The following is a 12,566-nucleotide window of genomic DNA, read 5'->3' as shown; positions in this document are numbered from 1 at the left end:
ATCATAAGCAGTAGGTCCCCAGGTTACTCACAACTTCTGTCACACTAGGCTACAGATCAGAAGTTCTCATGATCCTCCTCTTGGGTTCAGTAATTTGCTAGAGCTGCTCACAGACTCAAGAAAATTTTATTTACTATATTACTGGTTGATTACAAGAGCTGTATTGAAGGATACAACTAAACAGCCAGATACGTAGGTTAAGGCATGGGAGATGTGGCACGGAGCTCCAGGCCCTCTCTGGGTGGACAGCCCTCCCAGCACTTCCATGTGTTCAGCAACCAGGAAGCTCTGCGAACCCCAACCTTTTGAGTTTTGCAGGAGGCCTCATTACACAAGCATGATTGATTAAATCATTGACCATTCATGATTAACTCAATCTCCTACCACTTCTCCCTCCCCAGAGGTTGAAGGGTGGGGCTGAAAAGTTGCAATCTCTAATCACAGGGTTGGTTCCCCTGGCAACCAGCTTCCCATCCTTAGGGACTTTCCAAAAGTCACCTCATTATTAAACTCAGGTGTGTTTGAAAGGAGATTGCTATGAATAACAAAAGATCTTTATTGCTCTTATCACCTAGAAAATTCCAAGGGTTTCAAGATTCCTGGCCAGGAACCAGATATGAAAATCATATTATCATATAAGAAATATATATTTTGAAAATCATAATACTATAATACACAACCCAAAGACCCACATACCACTAAAACAGGGAAATCAAAGAAGAGTTGGAAAGTGGGAAAGGTACAGGCTATGTTTTTAATTATCTCCTTGGTAATATAAACATGTCAGGGACTGCTGTATATTTTGCTCATCTCTAGCTGGCCTAAGACTCTGGGAATCCTTAGCTAGTTGATGAGGAGGACATCTTTGTTTTACCATAATATTGTAAAAGCTCCAGAAGGGCAGGGACCATGTGTCTAGCTGAACTCAGTAAAGCTGCTTAATAACTCATTCAATGAAGGATAATAATAAAAAAAAATGTGCCTGTCTTCAGCAGTTGGACTTCAGAGGACTGCAGCCACAAGGTCCATCTCACATGGCTTGGCCCCAGGAAGCGAGTGGGTGTGCTGGCAGCTACGCTTCAAGCCGTCTTTAATGATACCCTCCAACAACTGCATCCTTTGCTGATACAGCTGTTTGAATCTTGCAGCTGTTTTGCTCTTGCTTATATGTCACTGTTTAAAATGAAGAGAGCAGGAAAAACTCTTGGGGCCACCTATAGAAACCTCATGGGCAGAATCCTCAAGCTCGGACGTTCCAGGAGCAAGAGCCAAGGCTCTGTGTTCTGCAGAAAGCCTGGCCTTCTGTGACCTCTGTGTATCAGTCAGCCCAGATTCTAGACACTCTGTCCTGGATAGGTTCCCAGGACAGGTCCACTGGGCAAAACCCAGGCTGATAAGCCAAACTGTTATCCATTAACCTGACCAGGCGGGAAGGGGTCAGTGTGTGCAGTTTACAGGCCGCAGCAATGGGGCCATATGCCTTTTACAGCCAGCTGGAGTGTGGGGCTGATCCTGTGCTTGTCATCTGGCCCTTTCTTCCCTGGCAGGTGACTGTTTATTCCTCTCGCAGGCCCTCCAGAATCTGGGACTATCAGTGCAGATTGCAGGTTATGCTGTACAAGCGTTTTTAGTTTCTTTATTTAGCCATGGAAGCTCTTCTCCCAACAAACTCGCAGGCCAAAGCCCAATGTTTTAAAACAGTTAGTTAGTTTTGGAAGTACTTGGCATGAAGTGGTAGTAGATGGACCAAAGCTGGCTATCTCTACCGCACCAAAATTCACCACATACACACACACACACACACACACACACACACACACACACACACACACACAGACACTCACTGAGATACCTCTATAGAATTCTTAGGACTCTAAGAAGAGACAGTTAGAAAACTCCTGATAGTGTCATTCTTTCATTTTTATAGATGAGAAAGCAGCTCTAGGTCTTTCCTGTCTAATGTGGAAGCCACTAGTCCCAGGAGGCAAATGAGCATTTCAATGGCTGGTCTGAGCCGGGGTGTGCTGCGGTTGTAAAACGCATGCAGGATTTCAAAGACTTGGTACCAAAAATGAAAAAATAAAAAAGAATGTAAAATATCTCATTAATACATTATCTTATTGAGGGCATGTTAAAATAATAATAGTTTGGATAGATCAGGTCCAATAAAATATATTATTAAAAGTAATTCCATTTGTTTTGTTTTACTTTTTAAAATGTGACTACAAGGAAATTCAAAATTACACAAGTGGTGTACATTCATGGCTTGCTAAATTATAATTGTATTGGACAGCCGTGGTCTTGATTGTTTTGCTAAATGCCATTTCAAGGCTACCTGGATCACTGGAGGCAGGTCAGAACTCCTAACTCAGTGCTGTCCACCATTCCCACGATTCATTTACATGGAAATGTAATTGACAGATAGCAGCTTATAGTAACATCCTTGGGCAGTTTGCTTTACTGTCATGGGATAAGAGGAAAGAACTTGCAGATGAAGGTGAAGGTGGGGTAGGATTAGGCCCATGAATGATCTTCCTAATGACAGACATTTGCCATCTAGGCACATTGACTTAGATGCACTGACTTAGAAAAAAAAAGGGCTGAGTCTAGAGCCTTCGATGATTGCTCTCTCTCCTTGCTTAAGTCAGCAAACTTCCTGTGTCTCGTTTTTCTTATCTGTAAAGTGAGGAGATAAGTTCACAGCACCCAAGTCGTCTTCCAGCTCTAGAATTCCATGGCTCACCATTTTTGTCTTCACCTATATTTTTCCGTGCTAACAAATACTTTTTGATGTGGTGTTCCTACATCTATTTCTTTTCCCTTCTTGATCACCCTCTTCTCCTAAAAGCCAACTTCAGCTAAGCAGGGTTGGAAAGGGAATATTACTTTAAAGATAACTGCAAGTCACTCCTCTCTACCCTTGACCCTGACAGCAGTGGAAGATGAGCTGTATGCTCTTACCTCTAGCTCAGTAGAGGAGGACCAGGGGAAGGAAGACGGCAAGGAGGGGATGAAGGGGGAGGAAGTGGAGAGATAAGATGGAGAAAGAAGATGAAGAAATAAGAAGGAAATGGGTCTTAGCAATGCATACCTGAAGGGATGATGAGCCTGGACTCTCTGGACTACTTACTAGATTATGAACTGCAGTGGACCATGTCCTATTTTTTTGAGGCCGGTGGTGGGGGGGGGACTGTCTTACGCAGCACCCAACACTGCTATTCATTGGATCATGAATAGGAAGCAAGTGCTGCATTTGGCTTACTGAGTGCGTTTGTGGCCCCTGCCTTTTATAGCCGGCAGGTTGATAATAGGTGTGAGATAGTGAAGGTAGATGAAACGCACAGGACTCAGAGTGAGACGTCAAACAACAAATTTACTAAGCTTTTTACCTTCCTTCTGAGACCCTATGAAGCAGAAAACACCCAGACATTGTTTTAAGTTAGGGAGTTTCCAGCTTTGCAACTGAACTCCCTGGCGGAGGGCCAGGCCTGCCGTCACCACGTGGGAGCGAGCAGCATTCTCGGGGCTGTGTTGGAAGTTCCAAGCTCATGAGGCACTTATGGCAGGATTTAGCTGGTGCCTATGGGTTTAGGGTTTAATTTTTGTTCTAGAACACATTTCCGCTCTAAATTGTCACGTGTGCTGAGACACTGGCTGTGCTGTGCTTCCTTCTGGAGGCCTCTGTTTTAAGTGTTGTCTCAAAAGGAATGGTGAGGGTAAAAGCTGTTCTCAGGCCCCACCCATACCTGGCAGCCCTAAGGGAAGAGCAGCATGAGGGGACGTGGGTCTGTGTCCCACAGTAACCCATTGTCTTCCCTTCCCGTGGGCTTTGCAGAGCACAGAAGGGACTGTCACGGCTTTGAAAGGCAGCATGAAGTCAACCTCCTCCGCCCACACGAGGGACACCAACCTTTGGGGTTAGCTTAGCCAGAAACCAAAGAACATTTAATTAAAATATACCTTTTAGAAAGGAAAAACAGGGGCCAACATAAAATAGCTAGTTGAAATACCAAATTTCTGGAAAGTCAGAAGAGAGGAAAGCTGGAGCAAATTCTCTGGTGGTGGTGGTCAGGGGGCGGCAGTCAGGACTCCCTCAGAGCCATTATCCTGCCGCTTCTGGAGTCCAGTACCTGCCTCTCAGAAGACAGAACACAAGACCAAGCTCTTCCAAAGCCAATAGCCAAGTGCTGAATACTGTGCATCAGGGTGCCTTTTGGAAGTGTCCACTGAAGCCCTCTCAGCCAGAACACAAGATTCGTTTTCCCTAGCATCCTCCAGGCATATGGATACACTGCTCCTTTGGCAGTTTTCTGAGTGGGGGCTGATGGAGCCCAGCCAGGCTCCAGGTAAACGAGGCTGTAAAGTGAGGCTCAAAGAAAATGTCCTCCAGGTTGTGCATGCTCTGTCGACACAGGGCTGATAAAATGTCCTGGAGTGGAAGGCCAAGGTCCACGTCCCTTCCTTACTAGTTCTTCGGGGAGACTCTCCCTTCTCGCCAGGGCTTATGGTTCCTTTGTATTTTTCTCACAGAACTCGGGATCTCAGCCCTCCCATCTCCATCCATGCTCAGAGATCGCAGTGGGGGAAGGAGGACCTACTTTTCTGCGTGCCCCCTTGCTTGTCTTCTCAGAGCTCCCTGTAAAAGAGACAGGCTTTGAGCTACAGAGAAAAGCCAAGCACTCCAAACATAGGATATTGCAGGGTCATCTTGTACATTAGTCGGCTTGGATTGCCATAACAAAGCATTAATACTATAGAGTGGGTGGCTTAACAACAGAAATTTATTTTCTCACGGTTCTAGATGCTAGAAGTCCAAGATCAAATGCTGGCAGAGCTGGTCTCTTTTGAGGCCTCTCTCCTTGGCTTGTGGATGGCTGTCTCTTCCTTTTGTCTTCACAGGTCTTTCTTCTCTGGTGTCTTCTCTCTTTATAAGGATGTCAATCACCTTGGATTAGGGCTGCCTTCTGACCTCATTTTAACTCAATTATGCCTTTAAAGACTCTGTCTTTAAATACATTTTGTGGCATTGGGGGTTAGGACTTCAACATGTGAGTTTTGGGGAGACACAGTTCAGCCCATACACCATGTCTGTGACTTTCAGGAAGGCTGGGAAGCACAGCGACACACCACTTTTGAATAATCCAATAACACCATTCCATCTCCTCCTCTTACCAAAATGTCCTGGTTTCACGGGCCTTTCTGAGCTCCTTAGGCCAGTTTTCTCCAGGATCTCAGTTCTCTGTGGTGCTGAGGACATTTCCTGGAACATTTCCCTTGGGACAGCGGCATTGCCAAGGTGGACGCCAATGTGCTCCCTCACCCGAGACTCCTCCCTTGCTGGCTGTTCCCAGCTCAGCCAAAGCAGAGAGCGAGGCCCATTAGAGGGCTGTGGTCTTGCACAGGGAGCCAGGGCTAGCAGACCTCCCAGTCCCTCAGGGGCAGCATTCGAAAAGAGAGCCTTCTCCTCATCAGCTTGTATTTCCTGTTGTGTTTACAAGCAAGACTTCTCTGCATGAAACAGGTTCCAGATAAGGATGTTCAGAATTAGTCTGGCTTGCCACCACTCCTGAAAGTAATTGCCTGGTAATGCAGGCACGGAAAGAAGACAGGATTTCTGAGACCACAGATGATCTCTTTTAACCCCTGTTGTTTTTTTTTTTTTTTTTCCAGAGAAATTTAAAGCTACTTCTCCTATCCTTGAACCAGATCAACAACCATCCCCTTTACTCTGGCCTTTGCAGTTTAACTCTACTTTCTGTGAACACAGTACTGAGCTTATTACACAAAAACAGCTCTTGTGAATCCTCTCCCTAAGATGATCGTTCCTGGGTGGTCCTTCTTGGGTGGGTCCCTGGGCACAGAAACCCCAGGACACGTTTCCTCCTCTGCTCAGCACACTGGGAAGATTCTGCCTCCCGCAGCTCAGCGCTGGCTCATCAAGAGATAGGATCAGAGACACTACGAAAGGGCTAGGTTTTAACAAGGCAGAAAATACAAGCTATTCCAAACATCAGGTCTACTGTGCAAAAAACAGAACCCCTGGCTTTGGGAACCCTCTCCTGGAGAGGGTTTCTGTGCTCATAAAGATTGGTATCAAGGAGTGAGGAGAGAGTCATGCCATCCCAGCAGGGCCTCCAGCCGAGGGCTTCACTTTCAATTACCCAAGAGCAGCTGTAGACTGCTGCTTATGTAACGGGCTCTGCGCCTCCTTCTCTGGAGGAGGATGTGGAACCGCTTGGTGTTTGCTGAATAATGAGTCATGGTCAGAGTTAGGGAGCAGAAACAGTGACTCTCTCCCCTGCATTGCTTCATCCGGAACTTCTAGTAAAGAATGATAAGCCCTGAGTCAATGCCCAGTGGGCCTGCCCTAGAAGGGGAAGCACCACGGGAGGCTCTGAAACGCGGGCCCCACAGGGCCCACGCACCAGGCTGAAGGAGACCTTGGGGGCATTTGGAGCCCAGCTGGGCTGCTTGCAAGAAGATTCACTGTTTATTTAGGCCTGTGGCTGACCTGCTGGGGTTTTCCTATCTCGGGTAATCACAGTTGTCTTCCAAGGGCCAGCCAGGCTCCAGGAGTGCTGGGGTGAAAACCAAGGCTTCAAAATGAACAGAGCTTTCTCCAAACCTCATTTTAACCCTAAGAAATGAAACAAGTTATCTGGGTGTGGTGGCTCACGCCTGTAATCCCAGCACTTCGGGAGGCCGAAGCGAGTAGATCACGAGGTCAGGAGTTTAAGACCAGCCTGGCCAACATGGTGAAACCCCCTCTCTGCCAAAGATACAAAAAATTAGCTGGGCATGGTGGTGAGAGCCTGTAATCCCAACTACTCTGGAGGCTGAGGCAGGAGAATCACTTGAACCAGGGAGGTGGAGGTTGCAGTGAGCTGGAAGTTGCAGTGAGCTGAGATTGCACCACTGCACTCCAGCCTGGGTGACAGGGCCAGACTCTGTCTCAAAAAAAAAAAAAAAAAGAAGGAAATGAAAGAAGTCTGAGGAGCGGGAGAAGGGGCACACTTATATCAACTGAGAAGTCGAAAGGTTTGGTTTTAGCTAGAAAGGGAAATAAAGACATTATTGTCACATTCTGAGGTCAAACAAACAAATGAAACCCCTGAGAAAACAATATGAAGCCCTGTAAGAAAAGGTTTAATGGACCAGAAATTGTTTGCTCCTCTTCGTGTTTCTGAGAAATGTAGTTTAAACCTTATAGACTTTCCGTATCAGCGAACAATTAATCATGGCTTGCACTCCCACCAGCCATGCTTTTCAACATGCCAAGCAAGAAGCCACAGGCCACTTCTTGTCTTTTGGTAGCAAACCACAGCCCAGATCTGGGTGCATATGTGAGGTCTCCTATGGAGTTGGTGGGTCCACCTGACACTATGGTGGGTGCTGCAAGAAATTCAGGGCAGCTTGACTGATGCACAAGGCAGGGAACATTTTCTTCCCTGTACAAGGCTTCAGGAGGCTGAGCCCTACCTATGACAGAAAACACAAAGCTCAAGGTCAAACTGCCTGGATTTGAATCCTGGCTCTGCTATTGGCCACCAGCTATGTGAGTCTGGCACACAACTGGCTTCTCTGCTTGGTTCTCTCATCCGTAAAATGAAGGCAACCAAAGCAGATACCTCAGAGGGTGGTTGTGAAGACTAAAGAAAAATTTATAAAGCATTTTGAATGTCTTTCTTTTTCTCCCTCATTATCTTTTAAGGTTAGCCTAATGTTCATCTCTAGTGACTTCTATCCAAACATTTGTTAGTGAGACAAAATAGCATAAACAGGTCTTATGGTCAAGCAGACATGGCCTTTTTACAACTAGCAAAAATTTTTTTTAGAATTTTCTTTTGCAAAATGGAGAAAATAAAAATTTTAGCAAGCATTCAATAAAATAGAGTATGCAGAGTCATTTAGCTTAGAAAGTGCTCAATAAGTGGTATTTTGGTTATAATTCTCAAGTCAATAGACCTGAATCTCTGCTCAAATAAGTTTCATATTTCATTATCCCATGTAGCAAGATGAAATTCCAGCCCCCAGATCACAGACATCTCTTCAGAGTATTTCTACATATATTTATAATACAAAATTTCAGAGGGGAAGAACATTCTTAAAATTCTAATTTAAAACAAAATTCTTAAGGCATCTAATTCTTAAGGCAAAACATTTTGTTGTTTGGTTGAGAAAAGGAAGGAGGAAAGATGAGGCAATTCTTTAGATTCTTGAAAGAAGGGCACTTTCAGCTTGAGTTATATTGGTTGACTTCCTGGCTTGATTCACTTCATGGTATTTTGTTCAATTCAGCTGACCACAGGAAGCAGATGACATACCTCCGTTGAGGCTGGCTCTTCAGCACCAGATGGAGAAGATGAGTGCAGTAAGATGAGGGGCAGCCACACAGATGACACCACCAGCACCACCACCATCATTATCATCATCATCATCATCATCCCATGTAGTGTCCACATGTAGGAAGGAGCACTTCTTGTGTGTTGATCATAGCACTAAAGGGCTTTACACATTACTCAGTTTTATCCTTACAACAACCTTGTTGGCTTAATATCATAATCTCCATCTTTTAATTATTGATTGATTGATTGATTTAGAGACAGAGTTTCATTCCACCACCCAGGCTGGAGTCTGGTGGCATGATCATAGCTCACTGCAGCCTTGAACTCCTCGGCTCAAGCATTTCCACCTGCCTCATTCTCCTAAGTAGCTGGAACAATAGGGATGTACCGCCACATCTGGATCTTTTTAGCTGTTGAGAAGGGGAGTTGGGGGTGATGTGTCTCACTATGTTGCCCAGGCTTGTCTCAAACTCCTAGTCTTAAGTTATCCTCCTGCCTCAGCCTCCCAACGTGCTGGGATTACAGGTGTGAGCCACGATACCCACCCTGCTTCCATCTTAAGAAAGAAAAAATCATGTTTTTTAGAGCCTTTCAATCTGTTCATGGTTCTGCCACTAAGTGGTACCGCAGGAGTGAGAATGCAGGATCCCAATCTTGGAAGCTTTGTCCTTTAGGCTATATGGCCACTGCTGCTGAGGGTAGAGCCTTCCCGGAAGCCACTCCCACCCAGGCCATTGTGGTTTGGGCTGCTGACCTGCTTGGGGCTAGTGGCCCTGTCCCAGGAGCGCTCACAGACAGTGTGGGGAGAGACTGCAGCCATTGCTGACAGGCTGGAAGAGGCATTGCCATCCTCAGGCTCTTGGTATAACTGAGATGAACTTGACAGGAATGATTCGGTTCCACAGGAAAATAAAATCCCCCTAAGTTATCCTGTGGAGTCAGCGGTAAAGGAGGCAGGGGTGTCCCCAGTGTCTTGCTGCAGCTATTAGAGCCCCCTGAGAGGGCAGACCTGATGGCCGGGACAAGTTTCCTTTCCTGAAACAATGTTAATTTGTCCAGTTTTGTGGCTTTTTTATGTGGAACAACATTAGCTCATCCAAGCTTGTGGTTTATTTGAAAACGAAATTCCGGTAAATCTTTCACACCATCTGGCAGTGTGGTGATTGGCCGCAAGTTAGGAACAAGCCACTGGGCACACAAGAAAACAAAGCAGAGAAAACCCACCGCCCCAAACAGAGAGGCTCTCTGTAAATTCTGTGCCTCAGCAACCCCGTGGGGCTCTCTGAGGACGGGTCTGTCCCTGTGAGCAGAGCTGTAACCTGTCAGTCTCAGGTGGGAATCTGTTTCCTTCAATAGCTAAGGCCTAGTGGAATTTCTTAGCTTGAGCTTTAGCCAGGATCTTACATCCTTTCTTTAGAAACAGATTAGCAGGGACCCTCTGAGTGCACATTCAGAGCATCTAGAAACCAACATGAGTGATCAGGAGACAAAGGAAATGGAAACATCAGTGGTTGACTCTGGCATGTGGAAAAATGAGTGGGCCTGAGTCCCCAAGGGACATAGAAGATGGCATTCTCACTTATCTGTCTGCCACACCCAACAATCCTTCCCTGGTATTCATTGTACACATAACAAATGTTATCCAGTGCCAGCTACATGCCTTGCACTGCCTTGGGCACACGGAAGAGAACTGTGAACAAGACAGTCAGAGCTCTTGCCTTTAAAGAGACTGGGAGACTGGCTGCCCTCCCATCCATTCCAGGACTGGTGACCAAACCTTATTTGCTGTCCAAATAATAAAATCTTTAGCTTTTTTCATCTACATATCACTTAAAATACTAATTTTGGCTAGGCACAATGGCTCATGCTTGTAAGCCCAGCATTTTGGGAGGCTGAAGTGAGATCGCTTGAGCTCAGGAATTTGAGACCGGCCTGGGTATGAGGGCAACATAGTGGGACTTTGTTTCTACAAAAGATGAAAAAATAGCTGGGCATGGTGCCATGCACCTGTGATCCCAGCTACTCAGAAGGCTGAGGTGGGAGGATTTCTTGAAGCCAAGAATTTGAAGCCATGATCACACTGCTGCGCTCTGGATGACAGAGTGAGACTCTGTCTCAAACGAAAAAAACAAAATAATGTAATATTTTCAAATACCGTTAAGTGCTTTGCAGGGAACACAGAAGGGGCTGAGAAGGAGAATGAATGCAGGGATGAATGAACTTTAGCTAGATGGGTCAGGGAAGGCTCTCAGAGTCAGTGTTTCAGTGGAGAACCCATGTGAAACGCTGGTGACCATACAAGGTGTGGAAAGGCCTCAGTGCCGCAGAAACTGACGGGCCACCCTGAAGAGGTATGCAGGAGAAGGAAGAGCACATGAGAGGAGGAGGGAGAGGCAGGCATGGGCCATGCTCACAAGGCTGTGAGAAGTCATTTCTCCCTTTCACGCAGGGGAAGGGCACGATCCAGCTCACATGAACAGAAGAGCACTTTTGCCACTATGAGGAGGATGGATTGTAGGTCAATAGCGGAAGCAAAGTAAACATTGAGGAGGTTATCTCAGTTATCCAGGCAAGAGACAATAGTGGCTTGAGCCAAAGGGACAGCAGCAGAGAGAGAGAGAGAACAGATATTTGAGCTTAAACCAGGAGAGTCTGCTAATGGGTTTGATATCAGGGAATAAAGGAAGGGTTCCAATAAGGATGCTCCTAGGTCTTTCAGCTTGAGCCACTGAGCGGATGGTGACATTGTTTACTAAGATGGTGACATCGTTTACTGAGATGGATCCAGCCATCTGACCGGCTGAAGCACAGAATTCATCCAGTGCCCTGTGACCCCAAAGGCTGGGAGTTAGCAAGAGTTATTAGTTAAGGAATTTGAGGCTCAGGGCTGCCTTTCCATCTTAGTGAATTGCAAGAGTGCTAGGTAAGACAACTCATATTCATTTCATGAACTTGGTCAGTATTTTGGGATGGTTAGGATACTGAGGCTGAGATACATGTGAGCATTTACAGCGCATCATTCATATCTCCACTGTTGGGACTGCTGATCTTGAGTTAATTTCCTGCTCCATGGTACATGGCTAAGTTGCTTGCCCTTGACATGGTTGGCTCAAGCTGAGGCAGGGCTGGAGGCGAAGCCCATCAGCATTCCCTTTTCAAAGTTTCAAGGACTGGCTGCCCTCCCATAAATTCCAGGACTGGTGACCAAACCTTATTTTCTGTCCGAATAATGAAATCCTTAGCTTTTTTCATCTACAGAGCAAATTCGTAACAGGCAGATGTCATATACAATAGGGCTATAAAACTAATACAGCTGCATGATACTTTCTAATTTGTTCTCTTTTGTCTTCATGGCAGCCCTGATATCCCTGTAGCCAAAGAGAGGTAGGGCTGTGAGGGAAAGGTCTGTGAGCCAGCAACGATATCTCTCATTCCAAACCTCGGTTGCAGCACATTTTGCGGCCGTGAGCAAGTCATCCAATCTGTCCGCTCCTTCTATTTAAAATGTGAAACAAACTGAAAAGTGCTGGGAGAATGCATTAATTTAGTGGAAGGGTCTGGGCCACTTGTTTCCATCAGCGCAATATGACCTCTTTCTATTTACAAGACTGGCTGCTCTCCTCATTTCACTTTTGGTAGTCAAGTAGATTTGCAAGTAAATGGGAGCTCTGGCGACAATCTGTGGAGCATTCTAAAAGCCTCTGCTTTGCACTGTCCAGAGAAAATGTCAGGGACTCTCGACAGTGTTCCTTAAAGGGACTTTCAACAGGACTCATGTCAACACTCCCATGAAGCAAGTTTTACATAGAAATGAAATTATTCTCCATTCCTGTTGAAAATTAAAGCAACAGGAAATTTGTGCTTTTAAGTGTGGGCTTGAACTTTATATGTTCATTTATCTCAAATGATTGACTGTTGCCTAGTGCATTGTACTGTGACCCATTTAAATGCTTAACAAGTGTTGATGGCCAGATAGACTGATGAATGGGGGGCTAAATTATTGTCAGTAAAAAGTCACCTATTGTTAAGCTTTCCTCTAGCTCTGAAATTCTCACAATTTGGGGTTCAGTATCCTCAGGCATACTTGATATTAACTTCCATCCATCCTCTTTTACTTTAGAGGGTTCAGGTTGCATTTGGATTGAAGTGAAACCAAAAGTAAATTCACTGTGCTTCACCGCAGCTAAAGGAGGACAGTAAAAAGTGCTACCATGGGACATG

The sequence above is a fragment of the Sapajus apella genome, unplaced genomic scaffold (genome assembly GCF_009761245.1).
Source record: "Sapajus apella isolate SASKATOON/1434 unplaced genomic scaffold, GSC_monkey_1.0 scaffold2, whole genome shotgun sequence".
Lineage (NCBI taxonomy): Eukaryota > Metazoa > Chordata > Mammalia > Primates > Cebidae > Sapajus > Sapajus apella.
Note: the sequence above shows the minus strand (reverse complement) of the source record.